General features: G+C 46.8%; 1 long non-coding RNA gene across 2 annotated transcripts in view; it reads right to left on the reverse strand.

Annotated features, from left to right (window-relative positions):
• The window catches only part of LOC134947770 (uncharacterized), a 214,832-nt gene extending 192,678 nt beyond the window's left edge, over positions 1 to 22,154 (reverse strand). For both annotated transcript variants that reach the window (XR_010182763.1, XR_010182762.1), the window contains exon 1: positions 21,880 to 22,154. This is a non-coding gene — a long non-coding RNA (uncharacterized LOC134947770). The remainder of the gene's footprint in view (positions 1 to 21,879) is intronic.
• Between the last annotated feature and the right edge of the window lie 2,438 nt (positions 22,155 to 24,592).

The following is a 24,592-nucleotide window of genomic DNA, read 5'->3' on the forward strand; positions in this document are numbered from 1 at the left end:
ACTCCTGGCTCCTGCTATAACCTAACTGCTCCCCAGTCTCCCCCACAATTAAGCTGTGTGAGCACAGTCAGATATTATACATAGATGATGCAGCAGCACACTGGGCTGAGCACAGATATGGTATGTGACTGAGTCACTGTGTATCGTTTTTTCAGGCAGAGAACGGATTATATTAAATAATATAAAACTGCACTGGTGGTCACTGGTCAGTCACTACTAGTATTACTAACTAATACTATCAGCAAAATTCTGCACTCTCTGTCTGAGTACTCCTCCTAAGCTCCAGTAAATGAAGTGTCACTGTCTCACTCTGTCACTAGTATAACTAACTAATACAACTATCAGCAAAATTCTGCACTCTCTGTCTGAGTACTCCTCCTAAGCTCCAGTAAATGAAGTGTCACTGTCTCACTCTCACTCTCCTATCTATTTCTTCTCTAAACGGAGAGGACGCCAGCCACGTCCTCTCACTATCAATCTCAATGCACGTGTAAAATGGCGGCGACGTGCGGCTCCTTATATAGAATCCGAGTCTCGCGATAGAATCCGAGCCTCGCGAGAATCCGACAGCGTCATGATGACGTTCGGGCGCGCTCGGGTTAACCGAGCAAGGCGGGAAGATCCGAGTCGCTCGGATCCGTGTAAAAAAAGCTGAAGTTCGGGCGGGTTCGGATTCCGAGGAACCGAACCCGCTCATCTCTAATATGAACCCAAGGTCGGTGCTACCATAGGTGCAGGCAGTGCACCTGCTATGGGGCCCAGAGCTGACAGGGCCCACCGTCCCTCTCATAGTTACATGCGTTATATACATTTTTCACCTTTTGGTAGTACGGTACATAGGGGCCCTTTCTAACTTTTGCCTTGGGACCAGCAATAAATCTATATTACGCCCCTGGATCTGCTCATTGTACTGTGGTATATGGAGGTCATTATAATGTTACATAATAGGATCTGGGGCACTGTATAGCATACAGTAATGTGAATTGGGGGTACTGTGTGGCATAATGTATACTGGCAGCCATACAACAAGACATAACTTGAACTAGGGCACTATTATGGTTCATAAAATGAACAACTGATGCGGAGAGGTGTCTCTAGAAGCATTGGGAGAGGGGCCCCATCAAAATGCTGGTGGGGCCCACAAAGGTCTGGTTACAGCCCTGTATGAACTCCTTTCTCTGACGTCCTAGTGGATGCTGAGAACTCCGTAAGGACCATGGGGAATAGCGGGCTCCGAAGGAGACTGGGCACTCTAAGAAAAAATTAATACTACCTGGTGTGCACTGGCTCCTCCCTCTATGCCCCTCCTCCAGACCTCAGTTAGAATCTGTGCCCGGCTCGAGCTGGATGCACACTAGGGGCTCTCCTGAGCTTCTAGAAAAGAAAGTATATTTAGGTTTTTTATTTTCAGTGAGATCTGCTGGCAACAGACTCACTGCTACGAGGGACTTAGGGGAGAGAAGCGAACCTACCTGCTTGCAGCTAGCTTGGGCTTCTAGGCTACTGGACACCATTAGCTCCAGAGGGATCGAACACAGGCCCAGCCTCGGTCGTCCGGTCCCGGAGCCGCGCCGCCGTCCCCCTTGCAGAGCCAGAAGCAAGAAGATCGTCCAGGAAATCGGCGGCTGAAGACTCCGGTCTTCATTAAGGTAGCGCACAGCACTGCAACTGTGCGCCATTGCTCCCCATGCCCACCTCACACTCCGGTCACTGATGGGTGCAGGGCGCTGGGGGGGGGGCGCCCTGGGCTGCAATAAGATTACCTTACATTGGCAAAAAATACACAGAATATAGTCATTAAGACTATATATGTGTAAAATCCCCTGCCATATATCCATAAAAAAAGCGGGAGAAGTCCGCCGTGAAGGGGGCGGGGCTATCTCCCTCAGCACACTGGCGCCATTTCCTCTCACAGCTCCGCTGGAAGGACGCTCCCCAGGCTCTCCCCTGCAATTTCCAGGCTCAATAGGGTAAAAAAGAGAGGGGGGGCACTAAATTTAGGCGCAAATACTATATATATAGCTGCTATAGGGTAAAATCACTCATTATAGTGTACATCCCTGTGATTTATAGCGCTGTGGTGTGTGCTGGCATACTCTCTCTCTGTCTCCCCAAAGGACTTTGTGGGGTCCTGTCCTCAGTCAGAGCATTCCCTGTGTGTGTGCGGTGTGTCGGTACGGCTGTGTCGACATGTTTGATGAGGAGGCTTATGTGGAGGCGGAGCAGGTGCCGATAAATGTGATGTCACCCCCTGCGGGGTCGACACCTGAGTGGATGGATATGTGGAAGGAATTACGTGACAGTGTCAACTCCTTACATAAGAGGTTTGATGACATAGCAGATGTGGGACAGCCGGCTTCTCAGTCCGTGCCTGCCCAGGCGTCTCAAAAGCCATCAGGGGCTCAAAAACGCCCGCTACCTCAGATGGCAGACACAGATGTCGACACGGATACTGACTCCAGTGTCGACGACGATGAGACTAGTGTACATTCCAATAGGGCCATCCGTTACATGATTACGGCAATGAAAAATGTGTTGCACATTTCTGACATTAACCCTGGTACCACAAAAAAGGGTATTATGTTTGGGGAGAAAAAGCAACCTGTGGTTTTTCCCCCTTCTGAAGAATTAAATGAAGTGTGTGATGAAGCGTGGGTTTCCCCCGATAAGAAACTGGTAATTTCCAAAAAGTTACTAAGGGCGTACCCTTTCCCGCCAGAGGATAGGATACGTTGGGAGACATCCCCTAGGGTGGATAAAGCGCTCACACGCTTGTCAAAGAAGGTGGCACTACCGTCTCCGGATACGGCCGCCCTAAAGGAGCCTGCGGATAGAAAGCAGGAGGCTATCCTGAAGTCTGTATATACACACTCAGGTATTATACTGAGACCGGCTATTGCTTCAGCATGGATGTGCAGTGCTGCAGCTGCGTGGTCAGATTCCCTGTCTGATAACATTGATACCCTTGACAGGGACACTATATTGCTAACTGTAGAGCATATTAAAGACGTAGTCTTATACATGAGAGATGCACAGAGGGATATTTGCCAACTGGCATCTAGAATAAATGCAATGTCCATTTCTGCCAGGAGAGTATTATGGACTCGGCAGTGGACAGGTGATGCGGATTCTAAAAGGCACATGGAGGTTTTGCCTTACAAGGGTGAGGAATTGTTTGGGGATGGTCTCTCGGACCTCATTTCCACAGCGACGGCTGGGAAGTCGACATTTTTACCCCATGTTCCCTCACAGCCAAAGAAAGCACCGTATTATCAGGTACAGTCCTTTCGGCCCCAGAAAGGCAAGCGGGTTAAAGGCGCGTCCTTTCTGCCCAGAGGCAGAGGTAGGGGGAAAAAGATGCACCAAACAGCAAGTTCCTAGGAACAAAAGTCCTCTCCCGCTTCCTCTAAGTCCACCGCATGACGCTGGGGCTCCACAGGTGGAGCCAGGTGCGGTGGGGGCCCGTCTCTGGAACTTCAGCGACTAGTGGGTTCGCTCACGGGTGGATCCCTGGATTCTACAAGTGGTATCTCAGGGGTACAAGCTGGAATTCGAGACGTCTCCCCCTCGCCATTTCCTCAAATCAGCCTTGCCAACTACTCCCCCAGACAGGGAGGCGGTGCTGGAGGCGATTCACAAGCTGTACTCCCAGCAGGTGATAACCAAAGTACCCCTCCTTCAACAGGGACGGGGTTACTATTCCACAATGTTTGTGGTACCGAAACCGGACGGTTCGGTGAGACCCATTTTAAATTTGAAATCCTTGAACACTTATATAAGAAGGTTCAAGTTCAAAATGGAATCGCTCAGGGCGGTTATTGCAAGCCTGGACAAAGGGGATTACATGGTATCACTGGACATCAAGGATGCTTACCTGCATGTCCCCGTTTACCCTCCTCACCAGGAGTACCTCACATTTGTGGTACAGGACTGTCATTACCAATTCCAGACGTTGCCGTTTGGTCTGTCCACGGCACCGAGGGTATTTACCAAGGTAATGGCCGAAATGATGATACTTCTTCGAAAAAAGGGAGTTATAATTATCCTGTACTTGGACGATCTCCTTATAAAGGCGAGGTCCAGGGAACAGTTGTTGATCGGAGTAGCACTAGCTCGGGAAGTGCTACAACAGCACGGCTGGATCCTGAATATTCCAAAGTCGCAGCTGGTTCCTACAACGCGTCTACTGTTCCTGGGGATGGTTCTGGACACAGAACAGAAAAAGGTGTTTCTCCCGGAGGAGAAGGCCAAGGAATTGTCATCTCTAGTCAGAGACCTCCTAAAACCAAAACAAGATGGTAGCTTCTTACGAAGCAATTCCATTCGGAAGGTTCCATGCAAGGATCTTTCAGTGGGATCTGTTGGACAAGTGGTCCGGATCGCATCTTCAGATGCATCGGCTGATAACCCTGTCTCCAAGGACCAGGGTGTCGCTGTTGTGGTGGCTGCAGAGTGCTCATCTTCTAGAGGGCCGCAGATTCGGCATACAGGACTGGGTCCTGGTGACCACGGATGCCAGCCTTCGAGGCTGGGGGGCAGTCACACAGGGAAGAAACTTCCAAGGACTATGGTCAAGCCAGGAGACTTCCCTACACATAAATATTCTGGAACTAAGGGCCATTTACAATGCCCTAAGTCAGGCAAGACCCTGCTTCAACACCAGCCGGTGCTGATCCAGTCAGACAACATCACGGCGGTCGCCCATGTAAACCGTCAGGGCGGCACAAGAAGCAGGATGGCGATGGCAGAAGCCACAAGGATTCTCCGATGGGCGGAAAATCATGTGTTAGCACTGTCAGCAGTGTTCATTCCGGGAGTGGACAACTGGAAAGCAGACTTCCTCAGCAGGCACGACCTCCACCCGGGAGAGTGGGGACTTCATCCAGAAGTCTTCCAAATGATTGTACACCGTTGGGAAAGGCCACAGGTGGACATGATGGCGTCCCGCCTCAACAAAAAGCTAAAAAGATATTGCGCCAGGTCAAGGGACCCTCAGGCGATAGCTGTGGACACTCTAGTGACACCGTGGGTGTACCAGTCGGTTTATGTGTTCCCTCCTCTGCCTCTCATACCCAAGGTACTGAGAATGATAAGAAGGAGAGGAGTAAGAACTATACTTGTGGTTCCGGATTGGCCAAGAAGAGCTTGGTACCCAGAACTTCAAGAAATGATCTCAGAGGACCCATGGCCTCTGCCGCTCAGACAGGACCAGCTGCAGCAGGGGCCCTGTCTGTTCCAAGACTTACCGTGGCTGCGTTTGACGGCATGGCGGTTGAACACCGGATCCTAAAAGAAAAGGGCATTCCGGAGGAAGTCATTCCTACGCTGATTAAAGCTTAGAAAGATGTGACCGTAAGACATTATCACCGCATATGGCGAAAATATGTTGCTTGGTGTGAGGCCAGGAAGGCCCCAACGGAGGAATTTCAGCTCGGTCGATTTCTGCACTTCCTACAGTCAGGAGTGACTATGGGCCTAAAATTGGGTTCCATTAAGGTCCAGATCTCGGCTCTGTCGATTTTCTTCCAAAAAGAACTGGCTTCACTGCCTGAAGTTCAGACTTTTGTAAAAGGAGTGCTGCATATTCAGCCCCCTTTTGTGCCTCCAGTGGCACCGTGGGATCTCAACGTGGTGTTGGATTTCCTAAAGTCGCATTGGTTTGAGCCACTTAAAACCATGGAGCTAAAATACCTCACGTGGAAAGTGGTCATGCTGTTGGCCTTGGCGTCGGCCAGGCGTGTATCAGAATTGGCGGCTTTGTCTTGTAAAAGCCCTTATCTGATTTTTCATATGGATAGGGCGGAATTGAGGACTCGTTCCCAATTCTTTCCTAAGGTGGTTTCAGCTTTTCATGTGAACCAACCTATTGTGGTGCCTGCGGCTACTCGGGACTTGGAGGATTCCAAGTTACTGGACGTAGTCAGGGCCCTGAAAATATATGTTTCCAGGACGGCTGGAGTCAGGAAAACTGACTCGCTATTTATCCTGTATGCACCCAACAAGCTGGGTGCTCCTGCTTCTAAGCAGACTATTGCTCGCTGGATCTGTAGCACGATTCAACTTGCACATTCTGCGGCTGGACTGCCGCATCCTAAATCTGTAAAAGCCCATTCCACGAGGAAAGTGGGCTCTTCTTGGGCGGCTGCCCGAGGGGTCTCGGCTTTACAACTTTGCCGAGCTGCTACTTGGTCGGGTTCAAACACCTTTGCAAAATTCTACAAGTTTGATACCCAGGCTGAGGAGGACCTTGAGTTTGCTCATTCAGTGCTGCAGAGTCATCCGCACTCTCCCGCCCGTTTGGGAGCTTTGGTATAATCCCCATGGTCCTTACGGAGTTCCCAGCATCCACTAGGACGTCAGAGAAAATAAGAATTTACTCACCGGTAATTCTATTTCTCGTAGTCCGTAGTGGATGCTGGGCGCCCATCCCAAGTGCGGATTGTCTGCAATACTTGTATATAGTTATTGCCTAACTAAAGGGTTATTGTTATGAGCCATCTGTTCGTGAGGCTCAGTTGTTGTTCATACTGTTAACTGGATATAGTATCACGAGTTGTACGGTGTGATTGGTGTGGCTGGAATGAGTCTTACCCGGGATTCCAAATCCCTTCCTTATTGTGTCAGCTCTTCCGGGCACAGTTTCCCTAACTGAGGTCTGTAGGAGGGGCATAGAGGGAGGAGCCAGTGCACACCAGGTAGTCCTAATTCTTTCTTAGAGTGCCCAGTCTCCTTCGGAGCCCGCTATTCCCCATGGTCCTTACGGAATTCCCAGCATCCACTACGGACTACGAGAAATAGAATTACCGGTTAGTAAATTCTTATTATCTGGCTGCAACAAAAATGTGATATTTAGGAAAATTGCTGGCCATTGATATTGCTAATAATATTGGAAGTTAGCACATTTTCAAAGAATGTTTGGCCTAAAAATATGAGCAATACCTCAAAAATGACACAGCTGAAATTCAAATGATCAATATTGGTCATGCGTTAAAATGGGGTTGGCAGATGACTGTGTGCAATCATTTCTCAGCGATGCCAACAGACCTTCAAGTGATCACCCGAGTGTGTTCCCTGTCTCTTTTGAATTTCTATTTAAAAAAAAAAAAAGTTTTGGAAGTTGTATTTCCAAAAGTGAGTTTTTTCTTGTTTTGTTATTATCAGCATTATTTTTTTTATAAACCCAAAAAAACTTTTCATGAAAAGGACTTTTCTTCTTTAGCATTCACTATACACAGTGGTTTAATAGCAAATGTTCCTTCACTGTAGTTTTGCAGCATGGAATATATCTCAGTTTTCTAATGAAAGGTAGCTATGAATTACATAATAAAGTCCACAGGTTCATTTCTAGCTGGGAGTGAGAAACCCAGTAACTCATAACGTTTCACAGCATGGTCTGACAGATAAAATAGATTTATTGAAGAACAAACCAGCACACCTAGCATGTTCGTTTTCTAAATGAGAGGTTCCTATTGTCACAGGCTTGATGTCTCTCTGTCACTTTTTAAGGTAGTTAAAATATTGTATCTTTCACCCTCCTTTTTACTGTAATTCAAAAAAATATTTTTCTGCAACTACAGAAAACCACTCTGTGCTGGTTGAAACAGCTATCTGGCTGCAGCTGTCAGTCTATATGCAATGGAATCTTTACGAAGAATAAATAATCTTTTTTTTTATCATCTCTAAAAGTGAGTGCTGGTATATTCTTTTTTCATTACCTGGGAAAAGTGAGTGTCAGGATATTGACAGCCGGCATCCCGTCCGCCGGGATGACGTATCACACCCTCTGGGATTGCTGTCCCAAGGTATCCTCTCCCCACCCCAATTTCCTACCTGCTCTCCCAATTCCCAGTACCTGGCTGCAGTGATCTGGCTTAGAGTCCACTGACCAGGAGGAGGAGGAGTGCTTCAGGCTGACACCTGCTGAAGCTCTGCTGAGCAGCCTATGTCTCGCAAGGCGGTCCGCATCATGCAATGGGATATTCTCTGTGATAGGTGCCGGTGGGCTGACTGCAAGTGCATCACATATATATTCACAAACCTATGCACATACAGTACATAAATTTATATAGTCACACATACAGTTGCACACATACATACATATAGTCCCATACATATGTACAGTCAATCACCTACAGTACATGCAGCAACACACATACAGCCACACACTTACACATATATACATATGGTCACATACAGTATACAATACACATATATACATACAGCCACACACTTATACAAATATATACATACCGCCACACACTTATACACACAGCCACACACTTATACACATATATACACATAGCCACACACTCCACACACTTATACACTAGGGTTGTCACCTCACCCTTTAATTGTGGACACATTAATTACACAGGTTCTGTGGCTGATTAAAACCAGGTGAAATGGAGTCGTGAAGTCAGCCAGCCAGCCACAGAACCTGTGGAATTAATATGTGTCCAGAATTAAAGGGATGAGGTGGCTACCCTATTATACACATATATACACACATACATATAGCAGCACACTCTAACACATACACACTTATAGATGGTGCCCCTCTTACCTTTACACTTTACATGGCAGCAGACTGTAGTGCATACAGGCAGCTCTGATCCTCCCTTCATTTCCCCACATGGCACAGCAGGCAGTGACTGCCAGTGACGTGCGGTGAGGTCAATGACTGGGAAGGCACTGGCTAACAAATCTGGATTTACACCAACATACAACTTGGGGTGAGTAGGGGGTGTTCTCCCCTCTCCCCAACCACCTAACCCTCCCTACCCGTAGCCTAACCCTAACCTCCCCCTATGATGCCTAACCCTAACATTCCTACGGCATTGCCTAAACCTAACCCCCCCTCCCCGCAGCCTAATCCTAACCCTCCCCATGGATGCCTAACTCCCCCTCCCTGCAACCTAACCTAATCTATCAACTACCCTTCTGATCTTGTTAAATTGGTGCATTGAGAACTAGGGTGACTGCAGTATTCTAAGTTACTTGGCTGTATGGATACAGTATGATATCTCGGCAGGATGCCGGCAATCAGTTTCCCGACGCTGGCATCCCGATCACGACAATCTCGACAGGGGCAAGGTAAGTATCCTAGTCCCCCTCCTCTACCCTCTAACCCTAACCACAGCCTAAACCTAACCTCCCCCGGTGGTGCCTAAACCTATCTCCCCCTCCCCGCAGCCTAACCCTAACCCTCCCTCACCCCTGCAGCCTATCCCTAACCCTCTTCGGACTGCGCCTAAACCTAACCCTTTCGTTAATGCTTACCTTTGGGATTTGGCTGTCGGGATTCCGTTGCCGGTGTTTTGACGGCTGTCGGGATTACAGTGTCGGTAGGTATTACGGCTGCTGGAATCACGACAGCCAGACTTCTGAATGTATACCAGCCTGGTATCACCTGCTTCAGGCTTTTCCTACATGACCCTATTTCTACTTAGCTCTAAGCTTGATAAATACACACACACACACACACACACACACACACACACACACACACACACACACACACACTGTGGGCCTCATTCAGACCCGATCGCACGCTAGCAGTCTTTTGCAGCGCTGCAGTCGGGTCTGAACTGCGCATGCATATGCTCTGCATTGTGCAGGCGCGTCGCTGCCCGGCGACGGGGTTCACCGGACAGCAACAGAACTACCGAAAAAAGCGATCGCAGCAGCGATCGCAAGAAGATTGACAGGAAGAAGGCGTTTGTGGGTGGCAACTGATCATTTTCTGGGAGTGGATGGAAAAACGCAGGCGTGTCCAGGTGTTTGCAGGGCGGGTGTCTGACATCAGTTCCGGGCCCGGACAGGCTGAAGTGATCGCACCGGCTAAGTAAGTCCTGAGCTACTCAGAAACTGCACAAAGTTTTGTTGTACAGCTCAGCTACACATGCGATCGCACACTTGCACAGCAAGAATACACTCCCCTATAGGCGGCGCCTATCTGATCGCAGCGCTGCAAAAAACTGCTAGCGAGCGATCAGGTCTGAATGAGGGCCTGTACACACACACACTGTGCCCCCATACATATTATACACACACTGTGTCCCTACACACACACACACACACACACACACACACACACACACACACACACACACACTGTGCTCCCATACATAGATACACATTGTGTCCCTATACACACAAACACACTGTGCTACCATGCATACAGTATACACACACACACACACACACACACACACACACTGTGCCCCCATACATATACACACACACTGTGCCCCCGTACATATACACACACACTGTGCTCCCATGCATACAGTATACATACTAGAGATGTGCACCGGAAATTTTTCGGGTTTTGTGTTTTAGTTTTGGATTCGGTTCCGCGGCCGTGTTTTGGATTCGGACACGTTTTGGCAAAACCTCCCTGAAAATGTTTTGTCGGATTCTGGTGTGTTTTGGATTTGGGTGTTTTTAAAAACAAACAAACTCAAAAACAGCTTAAATCATAGAATTTGGGGCTAATTTTGATCCTATAGTATTATTAACCTCAATAACCACAATTTCCACTCATTTCCAGTCTATTCTGAACACCTCACACCTCACAATACTATTTTTAGTCCTAAAATTTGCACCGAGGTCGCTGGATGACTAAGCAAAGCGACCCAAGTGGCCGACACAAACACCTGGCCCATCTAGGAGTGGCACTGCAGTGTCAGACAGGATGGCACTTCAAAAAATTGGCCCCAAACAGCACATGATGCAAAGAAAAGAGAAAAAGAGGTGCACTGTGGTCGCTGGACGGCTAAGCTAAGCTACACAAACACCTCAATATCACAGGAATTATTTGTTCTAATCAATGGTATTATTGGTCCAAATCACTGGAAGAAAATGACAAAATCACAGGAATTATTCGTTCTAATCAATGGTATTATTGGTCCAAATCACTGGAAGAAAATGACAAAATCACTGGAATTATTTGTTCTAATCAATGGTATTATTGATCCAAATCACTGGAAGAAAATGACAAAATCACTGGAATTATTCGTAAATATTTGTAGAAAGTCGCTGCTTTCTGATTACAGAAATGCTCAGATATTCCTGCGAATCCACAATCCCTTCCCAGAGGAAAAAGAAATTGAGAAACCGTAGTTTGAGAACGTTTGTTCTCTTTCCCTTAAAAAAGGAACAAACCACTTTCCAAGAAGACTGACGTTTTTGGGATTATGGAGACATAATGTTTTTGAATATAAATCCTAAAGCAGGTGGTGTATTAGAGCAAAAGAGTGCAAGAGACCAGCCATGGAGTTTCTGAAATATTATGACAAAATGTTACTGTATTTCATAAGCACTCATAACTAACTCTGCTAAGTACTGTTTGGTATACTGTATCTGGCTTCCATGAGGTAGTTGTCCATTATTTCAGCTTCCACTGACCTTTTTGAAAGCGGTAGAAGTTATCGTTTCTTTTTCTTTTCTTTCCCCCCCCCCTATTTTTAATTTTCTCCTGCATAGCCCAGTAAAATGTTGCAATGTTAAGTATTGACTTGTGCCTTCTGGGGGTCCACTTCTTCACCAAACCCAGCCAAATCTCATCCTAACCCTCTGTTCCACGTTCTCTATGTACCCCATCTGTGTCACCCATGTCTGTCTACCCCTCCCCTTTAGATTGTAAACTCTCACGAGCAGGGCCCTCTTCCCTCATGTGCTTATCCTTTGTCTTACTTTAATAATCTTCAGTTGTACCACATCCAGCAGTCTTCAGCCACCTGATACTTATTCCAGTGTCATCTGTTGATGTAACTAACTATGTGTGTTTACCCTGTACTTGTCCTATAATGTCATCAACTGTAAGTTGCTGTTTTCCTGTTTGATTATTTATGTACTCTGTAATTGGGCGCTGCAGAACCCTTGTGGTGCCATATAAATAAAGGATAATAACAATAATAATATAGGGTGTATAATCCCCAGGTGTATCTCACACATCACACAGTACAGTATATAGGGTGTATAATCCCCAGGTGTATCTCACACATCGCTCAGTACAGATTACAGGATGCATAATCACCAGGTGTATAACACACGTCGCACAGTACAGTATACATACTGCTCACAAAAATGCAGCACAGATATGGAATGGATACTTGCAGTGACACAGAGCTGCAAGATACAGCAATGGCCTACTGTACTGTACAACTATATACTGTTGGTCACCAAAATGCTGCACTGTAATACTATGTATACTGCTCACTAGAGATGAGCGGGTTCGGTTTCTTTGAATCCGAACCCGCACGAACTTCACTTTTTTTTCCACGGGTCCGAGCGACTCGGATCTTCCCGCCTTGCTCGGTTAACCCGAGCGCGCCCGAACGTCATCATGACGCTGTCGGATTCTCGCGAGGCTCGGATTCTATCGCGAGACTCGGATTCTATATAAGGAGCCGCGCGTCGCCGCCATTTTCACTCGTGCATTGAGATTGATAGGGAGAGGACGTGTCTGGCGTCCTCTCCATTAGAATAGAGATAGATAGATTAGATAGAGAGAGATTGTGCAGAGTCGCAGACAGAGTTAGTTTACCACAGTCAGTGACCAGTGCAGCAGCTAGTTAACTTTTATTTAATATAATATATCCGTTCACTTCTCTCTGCTATATCCGTTCTCTGCCTGAAAAAAAAAACGATACACAGCACAGTCAGTCACACAGTGTGACTCAGTCTGTGTGCACTCAGCTCAGCCCAGTGTGCTGCACAGTCATCAATGTATAAATTAAAAGCTTATAATTAATTGTGGGGGAGACTGGGGAGCACTGCAGGTTGTTAGCAGGAGCCAGGAGTACAATTATATTAATTAACAGTGCACACTTTTGCTGCAGGAGTGGTGACCAGTGCCTGACCACCAGTATAGTATTGTTGTATACTACTAATATCTCTTTAAATATCAACCAGTCTATATTAGCAGCAGACACAGTACAGTGCGGTAGTTCACGGCTGTGGCTACCTCTGTGTCGGCACACGGCAGGCAGTCCGTCCGACCAGAATTGTATTATTTATTATTATATACCTACCACCTAACCGTGGTTTTTTTTTCATTCTTTATACCGTCATAGTGTCATCCTAATTGTTACGAGTATACTACTATCTCTTTATCAACCAGTGTACAGTGCGGTAGTTCACGGCTGTGGCTACCTCTGTGTCGGCACACGGCAGGCAGTCCGTCCGACCAGAATTGTATTATTTATTATTATATACCTACCACCTAACCGTGGTTTTTTTTTCATTCTTTATACCGTCATAGTGTCATCCTAATTGTTACGAGTATACTACTATCTCTTTATCAACCAGTGTACAGTGCGGTAGTTCACGGCTGTGGCTACCTCTGTGTCGGCACACGGCAGGCAGTCCGTCCGACCAGAATTGTATTATTTATTATTATATACCTACCACCTAACCGTGGTTTTTTTTTCATTCTTTATACCGTCATAGTGTCATCCTAATTGTTACGAGTATACTACTATCTCTTTATCAACCAGTGTACAGTGCGGTAGTTCACGGCTGTGGCTACCTCTGTGTCGGCACACGGCAGGCAGTCCGTCCGACCAGAATTGTATTATTTATTATTATATACCTACCACCTAACCGTGGTTTTTTTTTCATTCTTTATACCGTCATAGTGTCATCCTAATTGTTACGAGTATACTACTATCTCTTTATCAACCAGTGTACAGTGCGGTAGTTCACGGCTGTGGCTACCTCTGTGTCGGCACACGGCAGGCAGTCCGTCCGACCAGAATTGTATTATTTATTATTATATACCTACCACCTAACCGTGGTTTTTTTTTCATTCTTTATACCGTCATAGTGTCATCCTAATTGTTACGAGTATACTACTATCTCTTTATCAACCAGTGTACAGTGCGGTAGTTCACGGCTGTGGCTACCTCTGTGTCGGCAGTCGGCAGGCAGTCCGTCCATCCATAATTGTATTATTATTATAATATATACCACCTAACCGTGTTTTTTTTTTCATTCTTTATACCGTCATAGTGTCATACTAGTTGTTACGAGTATACTACTATCTCTTTATCAACCAGTGTACAGTGCGGTAGTTCACGGCTGTGGCTACCTCTGTGTCGGCAGTCGGCAGGCAGTCCGTCCATCCATAATTGTATTATTATTATAATATATACCACCTAACCGTGGTTTTTTTTTCATTCTTTATACCGTCGTCATAGTGTCATACTAGTTGTTACGAGTATACTACTATCTCTTTATCAACCAGTGTACAGTGCGGTAGTTCACGGCTGTGGCTACCTCTGTGTCGGCAGTCGGCAGGCAGTCCGTCCATCCATAATTGTATTATTATTATAATATATACCACCTAACCGTGGTTTTTTTTTCATTCTTTATACCGTCGTCATAGTGTCATACTAGTTGTTACGAGTATACTACTATCTCTTTATCAACCAGTGTACAGTGCGGTAGTTCACGGCTGTGGCTACCTCTGTGTCGGCAGTCGGCAGGCAGTCCGTCCATCCATAATTGTATTATTATTATAATATATACCACCTAACCGTGGTTTTTTTTTCATTCTTTATACCGTCGTCATAGTGTCATACTAGTTGTTACGAGTATACTACTATCTCTTTATCAACCAGTGTACAGTGCGGTAGTTCACGGCTGTGGCTACCTCTGTGTCGGCAGTCGGCAGGCAGTCCGTCCATCCATAATTGTATTATTATTATAATATATACCACCTAACCGTGGTTTTTTTTTCATTCTTTATACCGTCGTCATAGTGTCATACTAGTTGTTACGAGTATACTACTATCTCTTTATCAACCAGTGTACAGTGCGGTAGTTCACGGCTGTGGCTACCTCTGTGTCGGCAGTCGGCAGGCAGTCCGTCCATCCATAATTGTATTATTATTATAATATATACCACCTAACCGTGGGTTTTTTTTCATTCTTTATACCGTCGTCATAGTGTCATACTAGTTGTTACGAGTATACTACTATCTCTTTATCAACCAGTGTACAGTGTGGTAGTTCACGGCTGTGGCTACCTCTGTGTCGGCAGTCGGCAGGCAGTCCGTCCATCCATAATTGTATTATTATTATAATATATACCACCTAACCGTGGTTTTTTTTTCATTCTTTATACCGTCGTCATAGTGTCATACTAGTTGTTACGAGTATACTACTATCTCTTTATCAACCAGTGTACAGTGCGGTAGTTCACGGCTGTGGCTACCTCTGTGTCGGCAGTCGGCAGGCAGTCCGTCCATCCATAATTGTATTATTATTATAATATATACCACCTAACCGTGGTTTTTTTATACCACCTAACCGTGGCAGTCCGTCCATAATTGTATACTAGTATCCAATCCATCCATCTCCATTGTTTACCTGAGGTGCCTTTTAGTTCTGCCTATAAAATATGGAGAACAAAAAAGTTGAGGTTCCAAAATTAGGGAAAGATCAAGATCCACTTCCACCTCGTGCTGAAGCTGCTGCCACTAGTCATGGCCGAGACGATGAAATGCCAGCAACGTCGTCTGCCAAGGCCGATGCCCAATGTCATAGTACAGAGCATGTCAAATCCAAAACACCAAATATCAGAAAAAAAAGGACTCCAAAACCTAAAATAAAATTGTCGGAGGAGAAGCGTAAACTTGCCAATATGCCATTTACCACACGGAGTGGCAAGGAACGGCTGAGGCCCTGGCCTATGTTCATGGCTAGTGGTTCAGCTTCACATGAGGATGGAAGCACTCAGCCTCTCGCTAGAAAACTGAAAAGACTCAAGCTGGCAAAAGCACCGCAAAGAACTGTGCGTTCTTTGAAATCCCAAATCCACAAGGAGAGTCCAATTGTGTCGTTTGCGATGCCTGACCTTCCCAACACTGGACGTGAAGAGCATGCGCCTTCCACTATTTGCATGCCCCCTGCAAGTGCTGGAAGGAGCACCCGCAGTCCAGTTCCTGATAGTCAGATTGAAGATGTCAGTGTTGAAGTACACCAGGATGAGGAGGATATGGGTGTTGCTGGCGCTGGGGAGGAAATTGACCAGGAGGATTCTGATGGTGAGGTGGTTTGTTTAAGTCAGGCACCCGGGGAGACACCTGTTGTCCGTGGGAGGAATATGGCCGTTGACATGCCAGGTGAAAATACCAAAAAAATCAGCTCTTCGGTGTGGAGGTATTTCACCAGAAATGCGGACAACAGGTGTCAAGCCGTGTGTTCCCTTTGTCAAGCTGTAATAAGTAGGGGTAAGGACGTTAACCACCTCGGAACATCCTCCCTTATACGTCACCTGCAGCGCATTCATAATAAGTCAGTGACAAGTTCAAAAACTTTGGGTGACAGCGGAAGCAGTCCACTGACCAGTAAATCCCTTCCTCTTGTAACCAAGCTCACGCAAACCACCCCACCAACTCCCTCAGTGTCAATTTCCTCCTTCCCCAGGAATGCCAATAGTCCTGCAGGCCATGTCACTGGCAAGTCTGACGAGTCCTCTCCTGCCTGGGATTCCTCCGATGCATCCTTGCGTGTAACGCCTACTGCTGCTGGCGCTGCTGTTGTTGCCGCTGGGAGTCGATGGTCATCCCAGAGGGGAAGTCGTAAGCCCACTTGTACTACTTCCAGTAAGCAATTGACTGTTCAACAGTCCTTTGCGAGGAAGATGAAATATCACAGCAGTCATCCTACTGCAAAGCGGATAACTGAGGCCTTGGCATCCTGGGTGGTGAGAAACGTGGTTCCGGTATCCATCATTACTGCAGAGCCAACTAGAGACTTGTTGGAGGTACTGTGTCCCCGGTACCAAATACCATCTAGGTTCCATTTCTCTAGGCAGGCGATACCGAAAATGTACACAGACCTCAGAAAAAGAGTCACCAGTGTCCTAAAAAATGCAGCTGTACCCAATGTCCACTTAACCACGGACATGTGGACAAGTGGAGCAGGGCAGGGTCAGGACTATATGACTGTGACAGCCCACTGGGTAGATGTATGGACTCCCGCCGCAAGAACAGCAGCGGCGGCACCAGTAGCAGCATCTCGCAAACGCCAACTCTTTCCTAGGCAGGCTACGCTTTGTATCACCGCTTTCCAGAATACGCACACAGCTGAAAACCTCTTACGGCAACTGAGGAAGATCATCGCGGAATGGCTTACCCCAATTGGACTCTCCTGTGGATTTGTGGCATCGGACAACGCCAGCAATATTGTGTGTGCATTAAATCTGGGCCAATTCCAGCACGTCCCATGTTTTGCACATACCTTGAATTTGGTGGTGCAGAATTTTTTAAAAAACGACAGGGGCGTGCAAGAGATGCTGTCGGTGGCCAGAAGAATTGCGGGACACTTTCGGCGTACAGGCACCACGTACAGAAAACTGGAGCACCACCAAAAACTACTGAACCTGCCCTGCCATCATCTGAAGCAAGAAGTGGTAACGAGGTGGAATTCAACCCTCTATATGCTTCAGAGGTTGGAGGAGCAGCAAAAGGCCATTCAAGCCTATACAATTGAGCACGATATAGTAGGTGGAATGCACCTGTCTCAAGTGCAGTGGAGAATGATTTCAACGTTGTGCAAGGTTCTGATGCCCTTTGAACTTGCCACACGTGAAGTCAGTTCAGACACTGCCAGCCTGAGTCAGGTCATTCCCCTCATCAGGCTTTTGCAGAAGAAGCTGGAGGCATTGAAGAAGGAGCTAACACGGAGCGATTCCGCTAGGCATGTGGGACTTGTGGATGCAGCCCTTAATTCGCTTAACAAGGATTCACGGGTGGTCAATCTGTTGAAATCAGAGCACTACATTTTGGCCACCGTGCTCGATCCTAGATTTAAAGCCTACCTTGGATCTCTCTTTCCGGCAGACACAGGTCTGCTGGGGTTGAAAGACCTGCTGGTGACAAAATTGTCAAGTCAAGCGGAACGCGACCTGTCAACATCTCCTCCTTCACATTCTCCCGCAACTGGGGGTGCGAGGAAAAGGCTCAGAATTCCGAGCCCACCCGCTGGCGGTGATGCAGGGCAGTCTGGAGCGACTGCTGATGCTGACATCTGGTCCGGACTGAAGGACCTGACAACGATTACGGACATGTCGTCTACTGTCACTGCATATGATTCTCTCAACATTGATAGAATGGTGGAGGATTATATGAGTGACCGCATCCAAGTAGGCACGTCACACAGTCCGTACTTATACTGGCAGGAAAAAGAGGCAATTTGGAGGCCCTTGCACAAACTGGCTTTATTCTACCTAAGTTGCCCTCCCACAAGTGTGTACTCCGAAAGAGTGTTTAGTGCCGCCGCTCACCTTGTCAGCAATCGGCGTACGAGGTTACATCCAGAAAATGTGGAGAAGATGATGTTCATTAAAATGAATTATAATCAATTCCTCCGCGGAGACATTGACCAGCAGCAATTGCCTCCACAAAGTACACAGGGAGCTGAGATGGTGGATTCCAGTGGGGACGAATTGATAATCTGTGAGGAGGGGGATGTACACGGTGATATATCGGAGGGTGAAGATGAGGTGGACATCTTGCCTCTGTAGAGCCAGTTTGTGCAAGGAGAGATTAATTGCTTCTTTTTTGGGGGGGGTCCAAACCAACCCGTCATATCAGTCACAGTCGTGTGGCAGACCCTGTCACTGAAATGATGGGTTGGTTAAAGTGTGCATGTCCTGTTTTGTTTATACAACATAAGGGTGGGTGGGAGGGCCCAAGGATAATTCCATCTTGCACCTCTTTTTTCTTTTCTTTTTCTTTGCATCATGTGCTGATTGGGGAGGGTTTTTTGGAAGGGACATCCTGCGTGACACTGCAGTGCCACTCCTAGATGGGCCCGGTGTTTGTGTCGGCCACTAGGGTCGCTAATCTTACTCACACAGCTACCTCATTGCGCCTCTTTTTTTCTTTGCGTCATGTGCTGTTTGGGGAGGGTTTTTTGGAAGGGACATCCTGCGTGACACTGCAGTGCCACTCCTAGATGTGCCCGGTGTTTGTGTCGGCCACTAGGGTCGCTAATCTTACTCACACAGTCAGCTACCTCATTGCGCCTCTTTTTTTCTTTGCGTCATGTGCTGTTTGGGGAGGGTTTTTTGGAAGGGCCATCCTGCGTGACACTGCAGTGCCACTCCTAGATGGGCCCGGTGTTTGTGTCGGCCACTAGGGTCGCTTATCTTACTCACACAGCGACCTCGGTGCAAATTTTAGGACTAAAAATAATATTGTGAGGTGTGATGTGTTCAGAATAGGCTGAAAATGAGTGTAAATTATGTTTTTTGAGGTTAATAATACTTTGGGATCAAAATTACCCCCAAATTCTATGATTTAAGCTGTTTTTTAGGGTTTTTTTAAAAAAACACCCGAATCCAAAACACACCCGAATCCGACAAAAAAAATTCGGTGAGGTTTTGCCAAAACGCGGTCGAACCCAAAACACGGCCGCGGAACCGAACCCAAAACCAAAACACAAAACCCGAAAAATTTCCGGCGCTCATCTCTACTGCTCACAAAAATGCAGCACAGATATGGAATGGATACTTGCAGTGACACAGAGCTGCAAGATACAGCAATGGCCTACTGTACTGTACAACTATATACTGTTGGCCACCAAAATGCTGCACTGTAATACTATATATACTGCTCACAAAAATGCAGCACAGATATGGAATGGATACTTGCAGTGACATTGAGCTGCAAGATACAACAATGGCCTACTGTACTGTACAACTGTATACTGTTGGTCACCAAAATGCTGCACTGTAATACCATATATACTGCTCCCAAAAATGCAGCACAGATATGGAACGGATACTTGCAGTGACACAGAGCTGCAAGATACAGCAATGGCCTACTGTACTATATATGTATACTGCTGGTCACCAAAATGCTGCACTGTCCTACTATATACTGCTCACAATAATGCAGCACAGATATGGAATGGATACTTGCAGTGACACAGAGCTGCAAGATACTACAGCAATGGCCTAATGTACTGTACAACTATATACTGTTGGTCACCAAAATGCTGCACTGTCCTACTATATACTGCTCACAATAATGCAGCAGATATGGAATGGATACTTGCAGTGACACAGAGCTACAAGATACAGCAATGGCCTACTGTACAACTATATACTGTTGGTCACCAAAATGCTGCACTGTAATACTATATATACTGCTCACAAAAATGCAAGACAGATATGGAATGGATACTTGCAGTGACACAGAGCTGCAAGATGCAGCAATGGCCTACTGTACTGTACTACTATTATACTGGTGATCCCCAGTCCCCACAATAAAGCACACTGAGCACAGATATTTGCAGCACACTGAGCACAGATATTTGCAGCACACTGAGCACAGATTACGGAGCTTTTCAGGGAGAGAACACAGCCACGTCCTCTCCGTTCAATCTCCAATGCACGAGTGAAAATTTCGGCGACGCGCGGCTCTTTATATAGAATACGAATCTCGCGAAAATCTGACAGCGGGATGATGACGTTCGGGCGTGTTTGGGTTAACCGAGCAAGGCTGGAAGACCTGAGGCTGCCTCGGAACCGTGTAAAATAGGTAAAGTTCAGGGGAGTTTGGGTCTCGGAGAACCGAACCCGCTCATCTCTAATACATACACACACAGTGCCCCCCAAAACACACACACACACACACACACACACACACACACACACACACACACTGTGTTCCCATACGTTCAGACACACACATACACACACACACACACACACACACACACACTTCTTCCGTATATTTTCACACTGTTCTCCCATTCACATACATCCACTGTGCCGCCACACACACACACACACACACACACACACACACACACTGTGCTCTCATACACATACTTTGTTCCCATACACACTCACTGTGCCCCCATACACACACATATAATGTGCTCCCATATACTGTACTCACTAAGGGGGTCATTCCGAGTTGATCGCTAGCTGCCGTTGTTCGCAGCACTGCGATCAGGCTAAAAATCGGCATTTCTGCGCAAGCGTATGGGGCGCAGTGCGCATGTGCGACGTACTTTCACAAAAAACTATGCAGTTTCACACAAGGCCGAGCGACTCTTTTCAGTCGCTCTGTTGATCGGTGAGTGATTGACAGGAATGGGGCGTTTCTGGAAGGTAACTGACCGTTTTCCAGGAGTGTGCTAAAAAATGCAGGCGTGTCAGTTAAAAACGCAGACGTGCCTGGAGAAACGGGGGAGTGGCTGGCATCAAAACAGGAACTAAATAGACTGAAGTGATCGTAAGGAAGGAGTAGGTCTGGAGCTACTCAGAAACTGCATGAAAAAATGTCAGCACTGTTCTGCTAACCTTTCGTTCACACTTCTGCTAAGCTAAGATACACTCCCAGTGGGCGGCGGCTTAGCGTTTGCACTGCTGCTAAAAGCAGCTAGCGAGCGATCAACTCGGAATGAGGGCCTATGTTCCAATACACACACACTGCGCCTCCATACACACTGAGCTCACACACACACTGAGCTCACACACACACTGTGCCCTCATACACACTGAGCTCACACACACACTGTGCCCCCATACACATTGAGCTCACACACACACACACACACACACACACACACACACACACACACACACACACACACTGTGACCCCCCTACAGTACACACTGAGCTCACACTCACACACTGTGGCCCTATACACACACATATATATTGTGCTCCCATATACTCACTATGTTCCCATACACACACACTATGCCCCCTGAGGTCTCACACACACTGAGCTCACACACACACACACACACACACTGTGCCCCCATACACACTGAGCTCCAACACACACACACACACACACACACACACACACACACTGAGCCCGCATATAGACAGCTGGACTCACCATCTCTGTAGAGCTGAGACTTCCTGGTTACATGACTGCTCAGCACCAGTCATGTGACCTGTATACGGGAGACACACACAGCATCAGCTTCCTGAGACTCCGGGATCACTTCTGTTACTGGAGCGGAGACATACTGCAGGTCCGTGGCAGAATTCACCAGTGGGAGGAAGGAGGGGGAGGAGGGCAGCAGCGCACACGAACACCAGCAGAGTAGCAGAGCAGGGAGAGTGCCTCCCTGCTTTGCAGAATCTGCTGCACCTAGCGAGGGAGAGAGACATCCGCACTCTGCAGTGACAGTGACAGCAGGAAACAGTCACTGCTCAGTGCTGGACGCGCTGACCAATCAAATCTGCCTCACTGACAGGGGCGGGCTCTGAAGTGGGATGCAGGCACGCCCCTGTCACTGAGGCAGATCTGCTGGTGCCTCTACACCAGTGATGGCTAACCTTGACACTCCAGGTGTTGTTGAACTACACATCCCAGCATGCCCTGCATCAGTTTTAGCAAGGCCAAATAGCAATACTGTAGCAGGGCATGCTGGGATGTGTAGTTCAACAACAGCTGGAGTGTCAAGGTTAGCCATCACTGCTCAACACTGTGTTTTTTTAATGGGCTTTTTCTGCCCTCCGTTTGGCTCCTCCCCCTGCCGCCCCCCGCTCAGACACTTTAACATTGTCAGTGTGAGGCAGTGCTCTCAGCTGCCTCCCACCCACAGTTGGCTGTGTTTCCACTGCAAATAGGATTAGAAAAATGCAAAGAAGATAATTATGACACAGAACATGTTATAAATATCTTCTTTGCTTTTACTTCAGTCATTATGACAGGGAATGCACCAGAGGCAGAACTCTGGGAGGCAACAGAGTCATCTGCCGTCGGGCTCCTGCTCTGAAGGGGGGCACCTCTCCTCCCATTCTGTGACACCATTGAATTAAGTTAATTGATAGCTGTCGTCTTTTCAGTGGCCGACTTCCTCACTGATCCCTGCACCTTACAAATCACACCCTCTTTATTATACTGTAGATACACATTTTACAAGTGTCATACCCAGGATTAGAATAGAAACCACAACCTACTACACTGGAAGCTGACACCTTACTGATGAAGCTGTTTGCTCCTGTATAGGAAATATGAGAATTTTAACTATATGAAGTTACTTCTCTGACAATTACACGTAACTTCATATAGTTAGAATTCTCATGCTTCCTGCACAGGAGTAAATAGTTCCATCAGTAAAGTGTCTGCTGTTAGTGTAACAGGTCATGGGTTCTAATCCTGGGTATGACTGCTAAGAAATGTGTCCTTTAAAATAAAAGACAATTAAATGTATAAATATAGTATATACATATTTTTCAGAACACTCCATATACACACGCACGCACGCACGCACGCACGCACGCACACACACATACATACACATACATATATTTATCTTAATATAGGAAATAGGGGGGCACCAATATTTTTCTTGCCTCCGGGCAACTGTGACAAACTTAGGCCACTGGGAGGCACTACCTCCCCTGACTGCACGTCCTTGGTGACTGCACAGTGCCAGGGCTGGCTCTACCATTAGGCATCTTTATGCGGCTGCCTAGGGGCGCCGGCACTGGAGGGCACCACCGAACTCATCTAGCAAAACACTGAAGGATGTCTCTGTATGTGGGTTAGTAATGAACTTACAGATGAGGGGATGGAACACAATAAGGAGCATACAAATATATGTATGTCTGTGGATATATATGTATGTATACACATAAAATAAAAAGGATGTAGTTGGCATCCCAGCAGACGGGATGTTGTCATTCAGAATATGATGGCGCAATCCTGACATCCGGCATCCTCAATGTTAAAAGACAACCAACTGACTTTTCAAACAATTGAATATCCCCCAAAATGTCAGTATTGTGGTTGTTGGGATGCCACTGTCTGCATTCTGACTGGCGGCATTCTATACCCAACCCCAATTAAACATCTCCAGCAGACGTGTTTCCAATATCCTTTATTCCTTTAAAAATCCTTGAGTGTTGTCCCTTTTCTCTATATATGTATAATGATGCAATTTACCCCAGCCTATCTAGTGGCCACCTGTATCTCCCCTCCAGGAGGTGGTGGGGGCTTTGTAGATTAAGGGGCGCTAGGCTGAAGCTATTCCTAGGGTGCTGAGAGACCTTGCACCGGCCCTGACAGTGCACACAAACCTGTGTAGCCCCGTCCCCTACTCGGACTCCTCTCTCTTCAGTTTCACTTGACACTGTAGTAGTTGGTGCCCTGATGCCCCTTGGTTTTGCAAATGCCCTTGGTATTTGCCTATATTGCCTATAGGTAAGGCCGGCTCTGTATGTATGTATGTATATATATATATATATATATATATATATAGTATATATTTCTCTTACGTCCTAGGGAATACTGGGAATTCATTTAGTACCGTGTGCGGTGAGTTAAATGGCTCAGGAGGCACTGGTTAGCACCAGAGACAGATTTACATGCAATATATGAGCCAAAGGGTACATCTGGGCATTATACACAGGTGCAGCAGTATAAACTCCTGGGAAATTTGGTGAGTTTTGATCAGAGATGTGCGGAAAAGTTAACCAGGTGAGGCACTGCCTCACCTGACACAGACTTTTTACTCCAGATTTCTCTGACGTCCTAGTGGATGCTGGGAACTCCGTAAGGACCATGGGGAATAGACAGGCTCCGCAGGAGACTGGGC

Source organism: Pseudophryne corroboree, chromosome 8, assembly GCF_028390025.1.
Source record: "Pseudophryne corroboree isolate aPseCor3 chromosome 8, aPseCor3.hap2, whole genome shotgun sequence".
In the NCBI taxonomy this organism is placed as follows: domain Eukaryota; kingdom Metazoa; phylum Chordata; class Amphibia; order Anura; family Myobatrachidae; genus Pseudophryne; species Pseudophryne corroboree.